At 51.8% G+C, this 21554-nt stretch overlaps 1 long non-coding RNA gene across 1 annotated transcript; it reads left to right on the top strand.

Annotated features, from left to right (window-relative positions):
- The first annotated feature begins 16327 nt into the window (after nucleotides 1-16327).
- LOC131487746 (uncharacterized) lies at nucleotides 16328-21034 on the top strand. The gene is made up of 2 exons (XR_009249935.1): nucleotides 16328-16645; nucleotides 19987-21034. It is a non-coding gene; the product is annotated as an uncharacterized LOC131487746 (long non-coding RNA).
- The last annotated feature ends 520 nt before the right edge of the window (nucleotides 21035-21554 follow it).

The following is a 21554-nucleotide window of genomic DNA, read 5'->3' as shown; positions in this document are numbered from 1 at the left end:
TGGCTATTTTAAGCCATCATAATCACTCGAAGTGACTAATACTGATTAAGGTTTTACGAGAAATGAGAAAATTCCTCCCCGGCCCCTCCACAGTGGTTCCAAACCACCTCAGAGCCACTTGATTAACTCACCCAGCCTGGAACCAGGCTTGTCTGGCACGATGTGGATTTATTTTTCCATTGGGTCGCGGCTCTGTGCTGGCTTCTGTCTAATAACCCGCCCGCCGGCCCGGCCACCACAGACAGGCCCGTCCCTGGGAGCCGGCTCCTTTCCCCACGCTGGGACGGCTGGGCCTTCTCAGCCGCAAGGAATGAGGGCCACCTGGCCGTGACGTGGGCACAGCTGGCCAGAGATCCTCGCTCGTCAGGGACACGAGGTAGCAGCAGCCGGCATGCGCCCTACCCCCTTCCGGCCACCTTGTCCCCGTGGCACACACTTCCTTCCAATTCCCTGCCTCCCGCCGCTCCCTTCAGCACACACGCACCTGTTTCGTGCACACACTCACCGAGCCTCCTTACACAGGGATCCGAGCACCTACTGGATGCCAGCCCTGCAGGACACTGGGGACCCGGCGAGGAATCGGACCCAGGCCATCCAGTGGGGCTAAAGATCCAGTAACTGGGTTCCAGGGTAAAAGCACTTCGGTGGTAAAGCGAGATGTGAGCAATGTGCTTTGGCGTACATATGAGCGGTCGCTTCGTTCGGTGACGAGATCACGGAGGTCTCCGTGGAGGAGGCGGCTTTGAAACCAGGAGCGCTGCACTCTTAGCTCGGACCCCCGTGCTGCCTCAGATGCAGGAAAGGGGACCGGCGGGAACTCATCCCGTGCATTTGTCCCCAACTCTGCTTCCAACCATGTCACGTGGGTAGCTTCAAGTCGGCCACGGTGACTATATTGGCCCCACAGGAATTGTCAGTGTTACAAATCAGGGCTTTTTTTAAAATTTTATTTATTCCAAAGAGCCGTCTGGGCAACAGGCCGCTTGCAGAGGAGAAGGCCCGCGGGGGCGCCTGGCTGGCTGAGTTGGGGGAGCGTGCGAATCTTGATCTCAGGGTCATGAGTTTGAGCCCCATGTCGGGCCTGGAGCTTACTTAGGAAAAAAAAAAAAAGCCATAGCCAAGGCATGAGTACCTGTGGTAATAAGCTGGAGCACAGAGCTCTGGAGACAGAATACAACGGAGGAGGAGGCTGAAAAGACCATCGAGAGGCAAAGCAAAGAAGCTTGAACTTGACCCCAAAGGCACAGGGGAGCCACAGAAAGTGGTTGAGCAGGGACGGGTCTTGGTCAGACCACTCTGAGGATGGATGAGGTGGGGGGGGGTGGGGGGAGACTGTTGAGACAGAAGGCTGTTGGAAGGCATAACTGTTTCCCGAGGCATTAGGACTTCCGGAACTCCTCTCCCTGAGAGGGAAGGTAGCCAGCCCAGGGAGAAGCCCGTGGCATCACAGCAGATCCAGAAGGCCCTCAGACATCTCCTCTCGACCATGTGAAGCAAGCTCCTAAATTCCGGTGCCTTCTGGGGGAGACGGAGCCCAAAGTGCAGTGTCCCAAGCATCACACTATGGTTCTCACCGCCTCCCCCCGCCCGTCCCCCTCCGTGCTGCCTGACCTAGGATAACAACCAGGGCCACCCTTTTCCATCCTTATAACCCCCCAGAACACAGTAATGACTTTGGTGACGGATAGACGGGTGGACTGATGGATGGACGGGAGGACAGACGGATGGACGGACGGATGGCTACAAGAAGGAAAAAAGAAATGAGAGAGTGGAGGCATTCCCTGTCCCCGTGGAGCTCCTGGGAGGGGCAGGAGGTCCCAGGGGGCTTGAGAGCCTTGGCAAAGCCAGCAGATTAATGGCCGAGAGGTGAGTGGGGTGTGGGGGGGATGCAAGAAGAGTGACCTCGAGAGAACACAGTCTTCCAGGGGCCCAGGAGGAGCGGGTTTATGAGCCTGTGTCTCTTGTCGCGTCAGCTCGTAAACCTACTTGGTTTCCTCTTTGTCTTGAGGCCGGCGAAACCCAGGGAGGAGAATGTCCTTGTCATAACGTGGGGGCGTGTGGCTGCCATTGTGGCGGGCAAGTGGGCTGGCACGGGGACGAGCCTGACGTGTCTTGGTTAACCACGAGGGTGTCTCCCCTTCGGATCAGTCTCCCTCGTCCGTGCCTCCTCCCCCCACACAAACTGGGAAGGGTTCGAGGCTCCTCAGGCTCTTTGGCGGTGAGGGCAAACCTTCCTGACGTGTGAGCACTTAGCAAACCCCTTGATTTCTCTGGGACTCAGTTTCTCAGCTATGAAACGGAGAGAGTACATGACTCCCCTCCCTTCCCTTAGAAAGGAGTTCTGATCAGGTGGGACAAAAGAGGCCAGGGGACCCTACAAACTATAAAGTGCGGCTTCCGTGGTGGGGGGTGGGGGAGCGTATCAAGATAACCACCATTATTCTATCTCCTCCTGGACTCCCAAGGCTTCAGGGAGTGACGGAGAGGACTGAGGAAGAATGAGAGGGACAGAAAGGTGATCGGGGACCATCCGACCATGGCCACCAAAATCCCTGCTCTCCTCCCTGGGGCTCCCAGCCCTCTTTCAACAGCAGCGCAGGCAATGATTCAGTCACCGAAATCATCACAGACTTTGACTGCTGTCCAGTTAAAGCTCCATTTTCTCAACTCGAGCTCTTAAGGCCTGTGGTGATCAGCCGCCATTGGCCTTGAGCCTTCCTACTCACCACCTCCCTGACCTCAAAGCCAATAAAGTCACAGCCACCGTTGGCTTTTTATGTGCCAGGCAAGATGTTTTCCAAACCTATCTCATTTAAACTCTCCTCCTTCCTCAACCTTGAGTAACTGACTGCTTTTCCTTTCGTTTTTCTTTTTTTTAAAGCGTATTTATTTAGTTTGAGTCAGGGGCAGAGAGAGAGGGAGAGAGAGAATCCCAAGCAGGCTCTGCGCTGTCAGCTCAGAGCCTGACTCAGGGTTCGCTTTCACGAACCGTGAGATCACGACCTGAGCCGAAATCAAGAGTCGGACGCTTAACTGACTGAGCCACCCAGGCACCCCTTGACTGCTTTTCTTTTTGAGCCTTGGCCTAACTGTCCCCTTCCCAGAGATGGCACCTAACCGAGCCAAAGGAAGCTCCGCTTGTCAGCCCTCCAGCAGCACTTGGTCTGTGTCACAATCTGCTGTGCTGTTATGAGTTTCCTTGTGCCCTTGTGAGCTGTCTTGCTCGTGGCCCCGGGCCTGGCTCCCGGAGGAGCTCAACACTTGCTTGTTGATTGTGTGAGCGTCATCTCTTTGATATAAATGCTATTACCATCATTCCCATTTCTCAGATTATAAAAAGAACTGAGGCTCAAAGAACTCAGGCCCCTTGCCCAAGGTCACATGGCTAATAAGGAGCAGGTCCACTAGATGACGTCTTCTGCTGGTGGTTTGTTCTCCGGAGAGAACGGGGTGGCATTTCAAGTAGGGTGAGCTGGACTCTTCCAGCGCCAAGAACACAGTCTGAAGTCCTTCCAGTGGCCTCGAAGGCTCTGGCAGCCTCTCCCCTCTCTTTGCTCACCACTCTCTCCTTCTCACTCTGCTCCGGCCACACTGCCTCCTCGCTCTTCCTCAAATGCACCAAGCACACTTCTGTCTCAGGGCCTTTGCACCTGCTGTTCTTTCTCCCAGGAACGCTCGCCCAGACACCCACAGGGGTGTAATCAGCTGCTGTGTTTATCAAAGGCCTCCCCAGACCATGTGTATAAAGCAGCAGCCTTTCTCTTGACACCCTTAAATCCTGCTTTCTGTTCTTTATAGCACTTCTCAGCACCTGACGATTTATTATATACTTATTTGCTCATATTTATCCACAGGCCTATACTCCAAGAAGGCAGGGACTTTGTTTTTCCATTTTGTGCACTGCCAAGTATTCGCTGTCTTGTGAATGCTTAGCAAATATGCAATGAATGAATCAGTGAGTGAATGAGCAGACTCAGAAGCAAGTGGTCAAACAAGACCGAGTTCATGGAGGATGCAGGGGAAAGCTAGGAGACAGTGTGTGGGACAGACAAGAGTGGGGACAGTGTGTGGGACAAGAGGGCAGAGCTGTAGAAGCTGGCAGAATTGCGGCCAACAGAACGTGGGGGGCAGAATCTATCCAATGCCTCTGGGCGATGCCTTCCTCTCCTCAGCCTGGCAGGTGCCTGGTGGGCAGGTGGTGGTAGGAGATTAAAAGGCTAGAGATGCACGAAAACCACTGGGCGGTCCCCTTCTGGGGGGTGCCCAGGCCCAGACGCTTGTGGCCACACTCTCAGTCTCAGCCAAACTCTAGAACGGCAGAGAACATCTTCCAGGGGGAGAGCAGAGGATGCCAGCCAATCAGAGGTTTGCAAACCAGACTCAGCATCTAGGAATCCGTGTGGGGTGTTAAAGTGCCTTATTCAAATAGCTGTGAAAACTCAGCTCTGTGAGGCCCTGAGTGGTATTCAGGTTGGACTGTTGACGTGCATGGGTACATTGAAGGTCATCAGAGCTGTCCCTCTGCCTATGTGCAAAACTCCACTAAGAAGCACTTAAGGAATAATTCCTGTGGTAGACACACCTTAAGATGACTACTCCTACCTCGCCCACACCAAGTTCTGTCTTTTGTAATCCCCTCCCCTTGAGTGTAGGATAGAACCTGTGACTCGCTTCTAACCAATACAATGCGGCAATGGTGACGGGATGCCATTTTCATGGTTATGTTTCCTTATAAAAGACCCCAGACTAGAAAGAGACTCCCTTGCAAGCTGTGAAGATGTAAACTGCCATGTTGTTGTTGAGCAAAGACCATGAGGAGGGAACTATGGGTGGCCTCTAGAAGCTGCCAGCAGCTGCCGGCCTCCAGCCAACCAGAATATGGGGACTTCAGTCCTAAAACCACAAGAAGGTGAATTCTGCCAACATCCCGAGTGCACCTGCAAGTGGATCTTTCCCCGGTCGAGCTTCTGATAAGACTGCAGCCCCTGCCAACACCTGGATTGAAGCCCGAGTAGAGGATTTGGCTAAGTTGTGCTCAGACTCCCGACTCACAGGAACTGAGGTGATAAATGCGTGTGTTGTTTTAAGTGTGTGGTCATTTGTTATGCAGCAATAGAAAACCAATAGAGTTCTTCTTTAAAAGGTGTGTAAGGAAGGCAACCCCACACATTGCCCTTCCGTTCCCACACCTCCACAGTATTGTAGCCTATACACAATTCCACAAATACTCATTCCACTATGGGGCAAAAATCCCACTGGATTTTTACCTATAAATGTCCATGTCAAAAATTAAAAATTCAGATTTTACATCTAGGCAACTTTGATTTAATTTAAATAGATAGAGGATAGATACATAAATTGGTGATAGGTAGATAGATAATAGAAGATGGATAGATAGATAGATAGATAGATATTTAGATAGATGATAGATAAGAGATAGATGATAGATAGATATAGATAGATAGATAGATAAGTAGATAGATAATAAGATGGATTAGATAGATAGATAGATAGATAGATAGTTCTTCTGGTAGACACACCCTAAGACACATCCTTACCTATAATAAAATAGATAATAGATGACAGATAGATAGATAGATACATAGATAGATAGATAGATAAAGGGAAGTATGCTGGTATCTTTGAGGAAAGTTTTTCTTCCTCTGATAAGAGCCAGGTTTGCAAGAAGAAGGATTCTTGCATCCTTGGTTTTGAATGCATTCAGGATGCAGATGAAGAAGAATCTGAGATTTCAAGTGGAGACCTTGGTTCATTGGCCACCCCAGGCTCCCTTGTATAACAAGGCTCCCTACAACAGAAGGGCTCCCTCCGCCATTTTGGATTAGGAGCCCAGCCCATGCCAAGGGGTGATGCCTCCGCCCACAGATTTATTTTTTCCAGCTGCAAGAGTTGCTCTGCTTAATAGCTTCCCATCCAGCTTCCCTCCGTGATTGAACTTGAGAGAGCGTGTTTGTTTAACACCCACAGTGTTCCAGCTCCCATAAAACATGGAAAGAACACAAGCCCTACTCTGGGGGATCTTGCTCGCTCCTGAAATTGAGCTGGACAATCATAATTTTGGCTTAGCCAAAAGAACCACAGATTTCTCTCTCCCCATCAAACACCATCCAAGGCCTCACATCTCTGGATCACCTTCCAGGCCCTCACCCTGGGCAGCTCTCCGGGGTGTGCTGGGTTTCGCTTCTCGGCTACTATCTTCGGGCCTGCAGTTACAGGAGGGTAAAGCCCAGTGCCGGGCAGGGCCTCCTTGGGTGGCCCTACTCCTACTCCCTTTATGTTCTCCCCATTCCTGTAGCTTTTCCTCTCCTCCAACTTCCTTTCTCTTCCTCTCTTATCCTGCTTCTGGCTTTCTCTGATCTCTCTCTCTCTCTCTTTCTCCCTGCCTCTGTTTCTCCTTCACTTATTACCTCACCATCTCTCTGTGTGACCATCTTTCTCCATCTTTCTTTTTACATCTCTCTCTCTCTCTCTCACAGAGGCCAGTTCAAAGGGTTTACCCACCCTCCCACCATGGACACAATAGCCCATTCCCCCCGGACCCCGAGCCAGGAGAAGAAAGCACAGGCAGGAGATCAAACGTGGGCTGAATGGAAGACAGAGGAGACAGAATGAGGGGCGAGATGGGGCAGCAAGAATAATGACTTCCATCCAAGTCTCTTCCCATAAACCCACAGCTCTTTGAAGCCTGCTTTCCTTTAATAAAATGCACTATTATTAATGACCCAAGTGGAAGCTTTCTGGGCAGGACAATGCCCGACTCCCTGGGGCCTCCGTGGGGCCTCGTGCATGGGAGAGCGCTCAGTGGCCCCGTGGATGCCAAATGGCAGCCGCCTATCACGGGGGCTCGGGAGCTGACTGCTGGCTGCCCAGATGTCCCCGGGTACCGCCAGTGCTCGGGGCCACCGCCGTCCCGCTGTTTAACGAGGCCGGGGGCTTGGTGTGTTAATTCGACACATATTTACTGAGCACCTACTATGTCCCAGGCTGCGTGCAGGGCCAAAAGGGCAAGTCAGATTCAGCTCCTGCCCCCACAGAGCTTGCAGTTGGGACAGAAGAGATCATTTATAAGAAGACAGGAGTTAAGGCGTCGAAGGGTACGAAGGCCTGATGTTCTAGACTTTTAATTCTCCCTTAGGAAGCTCCACCACTTTCCCTGGTCACTCCTTTATCACAGCGGGGCTTCCCCTCACTGAAGTCTCTGGTGCCACGGTTCAGACCCAAAGTCACTGAACAGTGGCCAAGCACTGCGGCAGCCCTCGGCCGTGGCCCCACAGCTGCCCACTCCCTCCCGCCTCCAACTCACGCTCTCTCTGCCGCCTCTGTGGCCGGCTGATCTGGGGGAAATGACTCCCCCAGAAGGTAAGAAAATATCCTTTGGGGAAAGAAACAACTTCACGCCTCTAAACCCGGAAAGGAGCTTTGAACCAGTGTTCGTTCAGTGCAGCCAGTCGGAAGGTGGAGAGCCAGAGCCACACGGCCTGCCTGTGGCATCCTGAACCCCAACGTGGGAATTCTTCCGGCGTCACAGAGGGGGCTACGCAGTGTCGTGCGCGACTCACATTTGGCTCCAAGGCGGGCTCTCCATTCTCACCTCATGTGGGGACCTTGAGAAAAACACTTGTCTTCCTGGAGGCTGCAACCTCCTTTGGTGCAGGGGGGAGGCGCCAGACCCAGCAAGCAGGGTCAGCTTCTGCTGTTCGGCGGGGGACTCAACAGTCACGCCTGCTCTGTACGAACACAGACCCGGGCGCGTGAGTCCAGTTTGTCGCCAGGTACGGAGGAAGCTGGGGTCCAGAGAGCTCAGGTATCTTGACAGGATCCCGCGGCCAGTGAATGGCCGATCCGGATCACAGCATGTGATGGGGTGAAGTGGAGAATGAGAGACCTTGGCCACCCCTTGCTGGGGACTCAGGTGGGTTCCTGGACCACTATGAGCATCCGTTTTACGATCTGTAAAATGGGAGGGCTGGACAGTCAGAGAGCCTGTGGAAAGATGCCAGGGGGTTGGGGTTCCTCCAAACCATGCTGAAAGCTTTGAGCGTGTGGTGGGGGGCGGGGGGAGGACTAAGCTTCTGAGAAATGGACCGTAACCTTTATCAGATTCTCCTAGAAGTGCCCGGTGCATGGGGTGCCTGGGTGGCTCTGTCGGTTAAGCATCCGACTTCAGCTCAGGTCACGATCTCGCGGTCCGTGAGTTCGAGCCCCGCGTCGGGCTCTGGGCTGACGGCTCAGAGCCTGGAGCCTGCTTCTGATTCTGTGTCTCGCTCTCTCTTTGCCCCTCCCCTGTTCATGCTCTGTCTCTCTCTGTCTCAAAAATAAATAAACGTTCAAAAAAATTTACCAAAAAGAAGTGCCCGGTGCAAGAGAAGTTAAGAACAATGGAATGGACGGATCTCTAAGGGTCTTTGTCCTTCTGTGATTCTGAGTCCAAGGGCAATTTCGCCCCTTCCTTCATGCAAACTTTCATCAGACAGTTCGTGTCAGGCCCACAGGGCCCCTCTAGTTCCCACATTCCCAAGATGGCCCTCCAAGTGGGACAACGACATGAACGGGGCGCCCCTGCATTCCTTCCGGTGAGGGGCCCTCCCACCGGCCTGCACCCCCAGGTCCCACGTCAATCCTTTCTTCTGGGACTCCCCACTAAAGACCTGTCCCTCCAGGGAAACTCTCCCTTCACACCCCACTCCTGGCCCTGGCCCCCGCCCCCGAGATGGGCTCTCTGCAGGAGGAGCAGCAGAACAGAAGGAGAACTGGTATCTATCCTGACCCACCTGCTCATAAGTGGCCAGAGACCCCTCCCCAGTTCCTCCGTCCCATGGGAGCTAGGACTGGGGGGAGAAGCGGGGGCCTCGAGGACAGAACAAAGAGATGAGATGAGGAGGCGGAAGGTGGAGTAATGAGGCCCCAGAAGGCTCTGCTGGGCCCTTGATGTCCCAGTGGAGGGTCCGGGTTCCAAGCTGCGGTCAAGGGGCGGATGTCTGCCTGGTACAGCCAGCTCCGGTGAGAGCCAGCAGCCGCCGGCCAACTTTCCATGACATCAGGGTCCGGCCTGGCCCGAGTCCGTTGGGGCAGGGAGGGAGGTCGCTCCACACCCTGCTTCCCTCTGGTCTACTGGGGGCCCCTGTGCCCCACGACGGGATGGCCCTGGGGGTGTGTCCCATGGCAAGCCACCAGGAGCGTTAAGAAGAGCCACCGACTTCCCCCACCATGGAAAGAGCCCAAACCTCCAACAATGGGGGGAGAACGTGCCTAAATAAATTGTTATACATTCATCCACACAATGGAGTATGACACAGGAATTTAAAATGATGTTTTAGAGGGGCGCCTGGGTGGCTCAGTCAGTTAAGCGTCCGCCTTCGGCTCAGGTCACGATCTCACGGTTCGTGAGATCGAGCCCTGCGTCGGGCTCTGTGCTGACAGCTCAGAGCCTGGAGTCTACTTCCGAGTCTGTGTCTCCCTCTCTCTCTGACCCTCCCCTGCTAAAGCTCAAAAATAAATAAAATTGTTAAAAACATAGAAATAAAGTGATGTTTTACAGAAGTCAGGCTCCATGTCAAGTGAGAGACAGCAGGGCAGGCAACGGTGGACACATAAGATCTCTTTTCAGACACGTTTGCCTACAATTTACGTCCCGTTTGCATGTGAATTGCGTTAAATATCTTCAAGGACACCGCCAAGGCCCTATATAACCTGACCGGGCTGCCCGTCCAGCTCTGCTCACATGGCTCATCTGTCCCCTGGCTCAGCTGCATCAGCCACAGAGGCCGGCAGTCAGCCATTCAACACACCCAGACCCCTTTCTAGCAGAGTCCTCTCATTTTTCTGCCGAAAGCCCTGCCCCACACCGCACCTAAGCATCCTGCAGCCCTGTGCTGGCACCGAACTTTCTCAGAGCGCCCTGTTCTTTATGCTTGTGATGCTCGTCACGGCACATCAGTATGAATTCATCAGCATATTATGTGCACCGAGTCTGCCCCCCCCTTCACCCCCAGAGACCCTGTAACCAGCTCCCAGGCCAGGAAACATGCTTCTTTCGCTCTGTATACCCGCCTCCTCGAATAGTGCTTGGCACACAGTAAGTGCTCAATAAATGTTGAATGATTGAATGAGTTTGGCACTGCAGGGCTAACATTTATTTACTCAGTGTTAACCATGCACCACGTGCTTTGTGTGCCTTATGTCAGGACATCCTTGCAACATTCTCAGAGGCAGGCACTGTCGGTAGGCTACTGCCCCATTTTACGGACTGGAAAACACAGGAATCAAGGACTTTGCATTAAGTCATGCAGCTGGCAAGAGGCAGAGGCAGGATTTTAATTATGGCTGTCAGTCTGCAAAATCCACAGTCTTAGCCAGTCTCCTCCCCAGCCTCTCCTAAGTGAACAGGGAGGAGGTGGGGGAAAGACCAGAAGGAAATACAGCAGCATGGTACCCGTGACAGCTTCAGGTGATGGGTGCGGGCTTAATGATCGTATCGTTTTCTTTTCTACAATGTGCATGTATTTTATTTACAGTCAGAGAAAACCAACAGTATGATAGTGAGTACTTTTTATAAAATATTAGCAAGCAGCCCTGATGGAACCCTGCAGATTCTCCGAGAACCCCCAACAGCCCCCTAGGCACGAGAATTCGGTGTCCAAGCCCACCCCGCCAGTGGGGCTGCCCAAGAGATCCCCATCATCACTGGAAAGGGGGATCCCTAAGACCATCTGCATGGCCTGAACACCCTCACTGTCTACCCCCCCCACATTTCTTTTTTTTAATGTTTATCTATAAATAAATAAAGAGAGAGAGAGAGAGAGAGAGCAAGCAGGGAAGGGGCAGAGAGAGGAGAAAGAGAATTCCAAGCAGGCTCCACGCCGTCAGCCCTCAGGGTTCAATGTCAGGAACCGCGAGATCATGACCTGAGCTGAAATCAAGAGTCAGATGCTCAACTGACTGAGCCGCCCAGGAGCACCCCCCCCCCCCCGCCCCCGCCCCACATTTCTTAAATGGAAAGAAAGGAGACAAGCAAGGAGACGAATGTTCTCCCTTACCTCCTCTCTCTCACCAACCCAGCTCCTCCTCCAGCCTCGCCTCATGCCCCCAAGGCCCCCCGGACACGGGATGAGCAGCACAGCCCATCCCAAAGATCTCACACGTGATTCCATTTTGCTTTATGCATCCCAAATGGTCTGCCCTTTGCTGGCAGGGTTTGCAGCAAATTATTGCTGGTGAAAACAGGAGGCTGGGGTTTGGAAACCAGATGAAGCTTTTACTTTTACTGGCTGTGGGGCCAGGGCGATTCCCAATAGGAAGCATCCTGTATGGCGAGCCCCATCCACTCACTGACATAACGCGTGGTGGTCCCATCCAGTCGCTGTGCCTGCTGGGGAACAGGACAGGGAAGAGTGATACGATCACGGTCCTTGTAGAGCTGCTCCCATGGGCAGAGTAAAAGCAAGGTGCTAGATGGAATGGGGGGGCACGGACAGGGTGAGTGGGGGAAGGCCCCCCTGGGAGCAGGAGGTAGCAGCCAGGTGGGAAAGAGGGCACGCCCACTGGGAGATAGCTTTGCTCCAAGTGGCGGAAACACAGCATGTGTTCGACGATCCGAGAGCAGAGCGCGTGGGGGACTCAGTCAGTTAAGCATCCAACTCTTGATTTCAGCTCAGGTCATGATCTCATGGTTCGTGGGATCGAGCCCCAGGTCAGGCTCTGCACTGACAGTGTGGAACCTGCTTAGGATTCTCTCTCTCCCTCTCTCTCAAAATAAATCAATGAACATTCAAAGAACTGAGAACAACCAAGCCCACAGCCACTTACTCCACTGGCAAACGTTAGTAAGTATAACCCTACCACATAGGGAGAAGGTCACGGACCACTCACGATGACAGTAGACTTGTATGGGAGCAAGCACTCTGACAACGTCTGGCATTACCTCTGAAAGCGGACCATTGAAGCCCGTGAGCCCAGAGGTTCAACTCCTGGTTCCCACCCAAGAGAAAATCCTGTGGCTTGTACGACAGGGCACACGGATGAATGGTTTCAAAGCAGCACTGGTCATGAGAGCAAAACCCAAAAAACAACCCAGTGCTCACCGATGGATGGATCAACGTGGTGACTCACGGAGTGGAATATTACACAGTTTTCAAAAGGAGGGAGCCAGAGAGAAGGTGTCATAGATTGGAGGAGGCTAAGGGGATTTGACAGGCAAATGCAGTGTGGGGTCCTTAGATCAGCTTCTAGAACACACAAAGGATGTTCGCGGAAAATCTGGAGAAATCCAAATCAATGTTGTAGTTTAGTTACTCTTTTATACCAATGTTAATTTCTTGGTTTTGATCATTTCCTATGGTTATGTAAGATGTTATCATCCCGGGAAGCTGGTGGGAACTCTGTACATTTTTGCAACATTTCTGTAAGTCTAAAATTCTTTCAGGGGCACCTGGGTGGCTCAGTTGGTTAAGAGTCTGACTTTGGCTCAGGTCATGATCTCACTCTTCCGGAGTTCGAGCCCTGCAGCGGGCTCTGTGCTGATAGCTCAGAGCCCGGAGCCCCTGGTTTGGAATATGTGTCTCCCTCTCTCTCTGGCCCTCCCTCCCTCTCTCTCTCTCCCTCTCTCTCTCAAAAATAAATAAACCTAAAAAACATAAAAATAAAAAAAGATAAAAGCTGCTCAAATAAAAATGGATGCAGGGCTAGTTCTGCGATGACGACGACTAACCTGCGTGAACTTTGGGCAACTATCACAGTGTCTCAGCCGGAAAGTGGAGGCAAGGCCCCAGGTCTGCCTTGCTGGGGAGTGATTAACACAGCAGATTCCCTTTAGCAGACTTCCACTCTCCCGGTTCCCGGGATGAGCCAGGGTTCTCTGTGCTCTTGCAAAACATCTGGGTGACAAGGGGGGGGGCACGTTGGAGGGGAACAGCTGTGGCTAACTTGCCCGTGAACTTCTGCCCCACCACCGAGTCTCAGCTTTTCCAGGAGGCACTTCTGTGGCTGCCACACCTGTTTATGTGCCCCCTCCATGGGAGCCCCTTTATGGTTTCAGGACTCCCCCCTTTGACCAGCAGCTCCGATTTCCTAAGAGGCTGAGGACAGATGGTGCTGGGTGAGGCTTTTCTTCTAAGAAGACCTCTCTATATTAAGCACCTACTATGTGCCAGGCATTAGGTGTTTTACATGTGGTATTTACAGTCCTCCCGCTTGGTTATTATTATTCACTCCATTTCAAAGATGAAGAAACTGAGGCGGAGAACGCATGGTGACGATCCTGGTGTGGATGAGAAGCACGGAGTGGGGTTGCTTCCACATCTTTCCCCAAGTGTGATGGAGAGTGCACAGCACCAGCAGACAAGAGGCTGTGTTGGAGCCCCTGGTCTGCCAGTCGACCACTGGCCATAGGACCTTGGGCAGTTTTTTTCTCTCTCTGGCCTTGGGGGTCTCTGGGGAAAGTAGAGGGTCTGTACTTGTAGCTGTCTACTGCTGCATAACAAATTACCCCTTAAGACATAGCGGCTTAAAACCATCCCCAAAGGATGACGGTGTGTGGAGAATGCCGGCAACGGGCTCGATTTGGGGCAAAGAGGAAAGAAAAGAATGTGGTGCCCGGGTGGCTCAGTCGGTTAGGCATCCAACTTCGGCTGGGGTCATGATCTCACGGTTCGTGGGTTCGGGCCCCACGTTGGGCTCTGTGCTGACAGCTCAGAGTCTGGAGCCTGCTTCGGATTCTGAGTCTCCGGCTCTCTCCGCCCCTTCCCCGCTCGTGCTCTGTCTCTCTCTATCTCAGAAATAAATAAACATTTAAAAAAATTAAAAAAAAAAATGAAAATGACACATCACTGCATTTAGCCCTCGTGACAGCCCTGAGAATTGGGTACTGAGATTATCCCCATTTTACAGATAAGGAAACTGAGGTTAAGAGAGATGAAGTCACTCGCCCAAGATTGTGAACCTAACAAGGAGCATAAAAAAGACGTGCAGGGTGTGTGTGTGTGTGTGTGTGTGTGTGTGTGTGTGTGAGACGTGTGTTACAGGGGCGGTTAATCAACAAAGAGAAACTTAGGTGTGGAGGCTGCATCTCGGGATTCTGTAGCTTCTGAAACCCAGAGATCTTTCTGGACTGTGCCAGCAGCTACAGGAGGGGGAGAGGCACCTTGAGAGACGCTGGGTCCAAACCAGAGGTCTGGCTTCAGGAAGCCTCGGTCAGGTGCCTCAGCACCCCTGCCGTGGCTCGTGACTCAGGGCACCAAACAGAACTGGCAGAACGGGGAAGGAGAACCTCTGCCTCTTTCTTGCCAACGAACCCCTCCTCTATGTGGCCCGGGGGCGGGAGCCCAGGAAGATGGGAAGGATCTGGAACTCCTGGGGCATCTGCTCTGGGGCACGTGGCCATTGGGGGAGCTGATGGCTGAGGAGAAGCAGGAGAGGGGAGACGAACAATGTGCCAGCAGACAGCCCTGGGCTGGAGTCCGGCTCTGTCCTTACTGTCGGCGTGACCTTAAAAATATCCCTTAGCTTCTCTATGCTTCAGCGTCCTCAACTGTAGGAAGGGGACAATAGTATTACCTATTGCACAGAGTTCTTGAAAAGTTAAATATATCTTGACTGCAATGTGTTTCATGCATATTGAATGTATTTTCATTTCCCCGCCCTGAATCACATGAGAATATTCGGAGCATCTTTCAGAAGGTTTAGAAGCTTCCATGGCCCTTTGCCAGGAAAACTACTTGGGGACAGGTTCCTTCGCTGGTCCCTCGGCTGAAAGGCCTCTTGCTGTGAATCAGACATGAGTTCCCCGAAGGTCTGCAAAGCAACCCCTTGTCACGGGTCTCAGTTTCCCTCCTATACCCAACATCAGGGTCACCAGGCCTCCTCAACCCCACCTGGGTTGGTTTGCGTCCCTGTGCTGCTCCAGGTTCCCAGGCAGTGAGAGGGCAGCTGGCCTGGGGCACAGGGTCAGGGCACAACCCGTGTCAGTGCTGAGAGGCTCTGTATAGACGTGTCCCCTTCCTCCTTCCCAACTCGGAGGTGGGCAACGGCCCCGCTTTCCTCCAGCTCATAATGCCCCGCAGCCCAGCAGCTCTAAGGCAAGGCTGGGTGGGCCGGGTGGGGTGCGGGAAGGGGTCCCTGAGGTGTTGCCCTGGCCTCCCGCCAGGCCCGGGCGCCACAGAATGACAGCGGCTCCTGCCCCTGCTCCTCTGGGGAGCAGGAAACCCGGTGTCCCTGCTGCTGCCGGCCTGCCTGCGTGTGGTAAACACTTGTGCAACTCGGCAAGGCGGCCCCAGCCAGCGAGGTTCCCAGGGTGGGATCTGACTCTTGGAAAGGACAAACCCCCCCCGCCAAGAAAGTAAGCTTTGCAGTGCAGCCTGGGCAAGAGCAGGAGGTCGGGGAGGCGCCGTGCTCCATCCAGGGAGTGCTCCCCACCCATGGTTGGTCCTGGAACACCAGCACGGTGGAGAGGGGGCTTTCAGCCAGTCGGGGCCACGGCACCACCCGCCCCTCCCTGCCCGCCCGGATGGGATTTCAAAGCCAAGACCCAAGAGAGGGGTCCAGGGTGGGGGACTCGCGCCTTCCATCAGGATTGCCTCATTCGTGGTTTTGCATTGTTAGAAGTCGCTTCACTGGAGGCCCGGATTGCAACAACATGAAGCTTTAATCTGGGCTGGGCATGGGGACTTGTGGCCAGGAACCCCAAAAGGAGAACAATTAACATCACCAAAGCCGGTCCTTCGCTCAGGCCCCGTTTCCCCTGGAGCCCCCATCAGCTCATGTTCCGGAAGGCTCAGAAAGAGACATTTCTTTCCATTCCTTCCCGTCTCTCTCCTGGCCTTTCCCGCATGCAGAATCAGGAGCTTTCCGTCATGTGCTAAGAACGGGCAGAACCCAAATTTTCTCGCTTGACTGGACCTGGAAACCATGGCGCTAAAATGTGGCCTTCAGCCTGTCAACCCCAGACGGTCCTGTTCCCCACAGAAATCACTGCTCTGGGGCTCGGTTTCCTCAGCTACAAATGAGGGGGTTGGAGTCATGTGGTTGCTTTTCAGGGATTTTGAGCCATGGATATCTTTACCAGGAGACAACTTACAAGGAGGTTGGACCTAGAGTGGTCAGACCCGTGGGCCAGACCTATGCCCTCCTGGAAATGCTTCCTCTCCTTAGACGTCACACTGCCACCCGGCCCCCGGTTCCCTCCCAAGCCTCACTGGCTACCCCTCCTCAATCTGTGCTTCCCACATCCTTTCATCCAAATTCATCCCTATCCTGTAGTCTGATGCCTCTAAACCTCTTAAAGCAGTCCAGCTTGTCTTCCAAAAACTGCGTCTGATAGTGAACCTGACCTACTTCTGTGGGCTAAATTGTGTTCCCCTAAACTTCATGCGTGAAGCCCTACCCCCCAAGTGATGGTTTGGGAGGTGGGGTCTTTGGGAGGTAATTAGGTTTTGATGAGGTCATGAGTTGGGTCTTTCATGGTGGGATTGGTCCCTTTATGAGATACCAAGAGCTTGCTGCCTTTCCTTCTGTGTCTCCACCACATGAGGTCACAGAGAGAAGGTGGCCATCTGCCAACCAGGAAGAGGCTCCTCACCAGGGAACTGAATCTGCCAGCACCTTGATCTTGGACTCCACAGCCTCCAGAACTGTGAGAAATGGCTATTGTCTAAGCCCCCAGTCAACGGCGTTCTGTTATGATAGCCTGAGCTCCCTGCTAAGAAAGCTTCAGTGCCACTGTCTGGCTCTCTAGACCCCCACCCACCACTTTCCCCTGCACATTCTTGGTCCCAGCTCTGTGGGTATGTGTGCCCCAGCCAAACACCCCAGGCTCTCATCCCAGTTATGGAAGGTCCTTCTAAAGCGGCTCCCAGTGATCAGAGGTCACCACCTCCTGGGACTCATGCTCTGTGGAGTCCACACCCCTTGACGATGGGTTGGACCCAGGACCCCTTCTGACCTTCTGGCCAGCAAAAGTGGTGGGTGCCACTTCCAAAATCAGGTAATGAAGACAGTAGCTTTTGTCTTCTGCCCTTACCTGTGCACTCTGATGAAGCCACCTGCCATGTTGTGAACTGTCCTGTGAAGATGTCTATGTGGCAAGGAGCCAATAGGGCCAACCACTTGGGAAGAACTGAGACCCTTGGTCCAACATCCCAGGAGGAGGCGAATCCTGCAAAAATCCAATTGAGTGAGCTTGGAAACAGATCTGTACCCAGATGAGCCCTCAGATAACCTCAGCCCCAGCTGATAGCCTGATAGGAGCCTAGGAGAGGCCCTGAGCAGAGGACCAGCCTCACCATGATCAGATTCCTGACCCTCAGACAATAGATGTTGTTTTAAACCACTAACTGAAAGGGAGTATTTGTTATGCAGCAATAGCTAACTAATACACCAGACTTTGCACATGATTTCTCCTCTGCCCAAGACACTCCACTCTCCAGCCAGGCTTATCCTCAGTAAGATAGTTTAATCTCCACTGGCCATCAGGTGGCACTGTAATCACTACTCTTTCAGTCCCCCAGAGAGTAGTGTCTGTTTTTCTCTCTAAATGTTCACCCTACCTGACTGTAACAGCTCACCCTTTAGACGTAGCTCCTTGAAGACAGGGGCTCTATCTGCCTTGTCTGTCGCTGTCTTTCCAAGGTCTTCCACAATGCCAAGCTCATGGTAGATGCTCCATAAACACAAGGGGTATAAATGAGTGAAACATGTTGAAAGAGGTGCGCAGAAAGACCCAGAGATACTGATTTGAGGAATTCCCAATAAACACTTGGGTCCCTCTGCAATAACACCACACAAACAGTTATATTATTTCACATGGCTTATCCATGAGCAATCCTTACATCATTATGATCATAAAGGGTTGAATAATGAACATTACCAACAATTGTGATAAATTACCCAAGGAGGAAGGAGGGAAAGGATGCTTTGTGTGTGCATGCACATTTATATGTGTGCATAAAAGTTAAACCGTCAGTAGAGGGACTATGGATTATGAATAAAACACAAAAATCAAGAACTTTTAATACAAGCAAATTATGTACAAATATACAAGTAGATTAGCTGCCAAAAGAAGTAAAAATGCTTGCTTCTGAGAAGCAGAAAGGGGGGCAGCAGGAGATTGCTGGGTTTTGATACAAACTTTGACTTTTAAAGCCACATACGTCTTTAATAAAATAGACATTACAACTCGAAAAAGTAAGAAAGAAGGAAGACAATTTCACATTGTCAAAGACCATAAAGAAAATACAGTGGCTGAGGGGAGAGACTGGTGTAGGTGGGGATGTTTCCTGAGATGGGGTGGCCGTCAACCAACTCTTTGAGCTGGTGATCTTTGAACGTAGCCCTGCTTGAAAAGGAGTAGCCACATGAGGTGTGGGGAAAGCATTTCAGGCAGAGGGAACAGCATGTGCAAAGGCTCACTAACAGCCCCTAAGGGGGTTTCATAAATCGCTTTCAACTGCAAGTTCATTTTGCTTTTTAAAAGCAATATCCCATATGCTGTCATTTCACTTACTAGATGAGCAAGTTGCGACCAGACATACAATTAGAAACACAATTCATTTGCTGATTGTCCAACCTGACCAAGGGCCTCACCAGCTCTGCTCCCCAGGCCTCAGTCTTCCATGGATCCTGTTCCACTTGTCCACCTCTTGACCTTCTGTGGTTTTATTAATCTGTACGTGCCCCAGGCACTTAGACACCTGTTCCCTCTTGCTCCAGTGGCAGACTTCCACCTCCTGAGGCTCAAATCCTGGATTCTCTGGATTTCATGCCCCTCCCACCTAAACCCTAGGCCCAGCATCTGAGTCCTCAGCCATGTCTGAGCTCTGGACACTGCTTCCCAGGCCAGATCAGCCATTCTGATAGAAAGCAGTGGGTTGAGAACAAGAGCTGAGAGCCGGGTGTAGCTCCTGCTCCATCACTCTCTGGTTTGGGGAGCTGTGCCTCCTTCCTCTTCACATTTGATCTTGAAGAGCCTATTCCCTGGGACAAGCTGGTATCAGTACCTCGCCTGGGGTTGCCACACAGTAATGGCTCAAAATGCCGTCATAAATGAATGAATAAGAGAGCTTTGTTTTCATCTTACAGTTAGAAATAGGATACCGAATGGATTTTACACTGTGGTGTGAATGACTGATTTGTCAGACACTTTTCTCGTGTTTAGTTTATTCTTTAAGGCCCTGGGTCTACCTCCTCTAGAAAGCCTCTCTTAACCACATCATCCCACGAGGTTTTCTTTTTTTCTCTGAATGCAGGTCTCTTGAGTGAGACAGTGTCTCCAATACTCATAGAATGATTTATTCACACACATCCAAAAAACAGACAACAAAAAATAGTATGAAGCCAGCCTCATTTTCTCAGCAGGACAGAAATTTCTCAATGGTGGGGATCATATCTTCTGCTCTATAATAATGCCCAGTTTAAAAGTAGGAGACTTAAGTTCAAGTCCCGGCTATGTCTCACACCACTTTGTGACCTTGGGCAAGCTATTTATCCTCCTCTGTGTCTGTTTCCTCATTGATGGAGTGGAGAAGCACCGTTAATTTCACGGGCTTTTCTTAGGAATGACCATATAACTGCTTTGTAAACTGTCAAATGCTGAACAGATGTTAATTTACGAATTGTGATGAATACGGTATTCAGGTTGTTCATCATTTTGAACATTTAAATAAAGAACGTCCAACCACCTTAAGGCTGGGATTTCACCATGGGGCCTGCCTAACCCTCCAACTCATTCACACCACCCAAGGAGGGTGGCCCAGAAGGAGGAAAGAGTTGAGGAAACCAAGGCCCCCAGAGAATATGCTGTTCTTGACCATGGGGCGGAGCTCGGAGCTGTACCCAGACAACCAGACTGTGCAGGCGGGGGTCCAGCAGGGAAACTGCTCCTCTGATGTGGCTTGGGGTATTGTTCAGTTCAGGGTTTTTGTTGTTTGGTGTTTTGTATTTTTATTGCTGTTGTTCTCTTTCTAATCCTAATAACAGAGGCAAGAGGAAGCCTGGGCAGAGGGAAGGCATTTTTTGGAAACTCGTTGGGAGCTCTAAAAACCCCACCCCACGACTGGCAGGTCACTCTGACTTCTCTCTGCTGGAGACAGGGATGGAGTGGGGGCCAGATCTTGGCCGGAAGCCCCTGCGGCATAACCAACCCTCTCGCCCACCCAGGCTGGCCCGGGAGGCAGCTGTCTCCAGGGGCTTCTCGATCACCAACGCCTACATTGCCAAGAAGGAAGACACCTTCACCGGCTTCCAGTCCAGCATTTCTCAAAATGGGGTCTTTGAATGAATTATGCTGGATATGAACGTGTGCTGCACAGAAGTAGCATACCAGAGTCAGATGCACTTGAGAGATGCTCATAGTCAAGTGTATTCTTTTGAAGAGCAGGACTTCTCCGAATCTCACATTTGCACGTGTAAGGGGACTATCCAAGAAAGGGCCATAGGAAGCTATTGACCAAAAATGTATTTAATTTGGTTAATATTATCTTTGTGTGTGTGAGGATCACCCAGTAGCTCTACTGCTCTGGGTGGGGGCAAGGATGCCAAGCATATGTAGTTTATTTCTCTAAAATTACTCTAAACTCCCTTATGAGCCTGCACCCAGCGGGTAGAAGGGAAGAAGGGAGGAAAGGAAGGAGGGGGTGAGGAAGGGGGAGAGGGAGAGAAGGAAGCTGACTTTTGTTCAGTCTGGTTTAAAACGTCCCAATCCAACCGTCTTAACTGTTCATTGGATCGACGCCTTCTCTTTACTCACTCTTTCCTTTTCCTCCCCAGCTCTCCCTACTGCCCCGAAGATGTGGCTGGATGTTTGGGGAAGAGGCTTATAACCTCACGGTAGGTAGGGGTGGACACAGAGCCAGGTCCTCTGGGGGTGGGCCAGCTGATGCCCCCCAAGGTCCTGTCCCACTAAGGGCTTCTCTGGACCTTTTCCGTGGTCAGAGCACCATTTAACAGTCCCTTTGAGTCACCTCACAGTGTATTAACATATGTACCTCTTTCGACCGTGTCCTAAGCAATAAAATCCTCAAACTGGCGTGTGTGACACATGGGTTATTTTCTCCCGGGACCCGTTTAAATGAATAAATAGCAATTTTCTCAAGATCACGGGGGTGCCACCCAAAATCATCTCACGAATCACTAGTGGTTCGACCCCTACACTCAGGGCAGCACTGGTCTGGACTATTGGTAGTCTAGAAATACCAGGCAGATAGAAATGGGTCTTCCCGTTCTTTCCACGAGGATTGCCTCTGCAGAAGCACTCGCCCAAAAGAACTGCTACTCTGACCCTAACACTTTGTGATGGTTGGTCTGCATTAACTGAAGTTTTTCTGCAGGGGGCCCAGTGGAGGGGAATTACATTGCACAGGACTGCAGAGAAAGTTACCTAAAATCCTTTCTCTACCTGTCCTTCCCCTGGGCCCTCTTCCTGGCAGGTGTCAAATCACTAGCCCGATTCCACCTCCCCCCCCCCCCAAAAAAAAACAAAACTTTTTTTTTTTTTTTAATTTTAGAGAGAGACCGTGAGCGGGAGAGGGGGCAGAGGGAGAGAGATA

The sequence above is a fragment of the Neofelis nebulosa genome, chromosome 10, assembly GCF_028018385.1.
Source record: "Neofelis nebulosa isolate mNeoNeb1 chromosome 10, mNeoNeb1.pri, whole genome shotgun sequence".
NCBI classification, from domain to species: Eukaryota; Metazoa; Chordata; class Mammalia; order Carnivora; family Felidae; genus Neofelis; species Neofelis nebulosa.
Note: the sequence above shows the minus strand (reverse complement) of the source record. Positions and strands in the feature narration are given on the sequence as shown.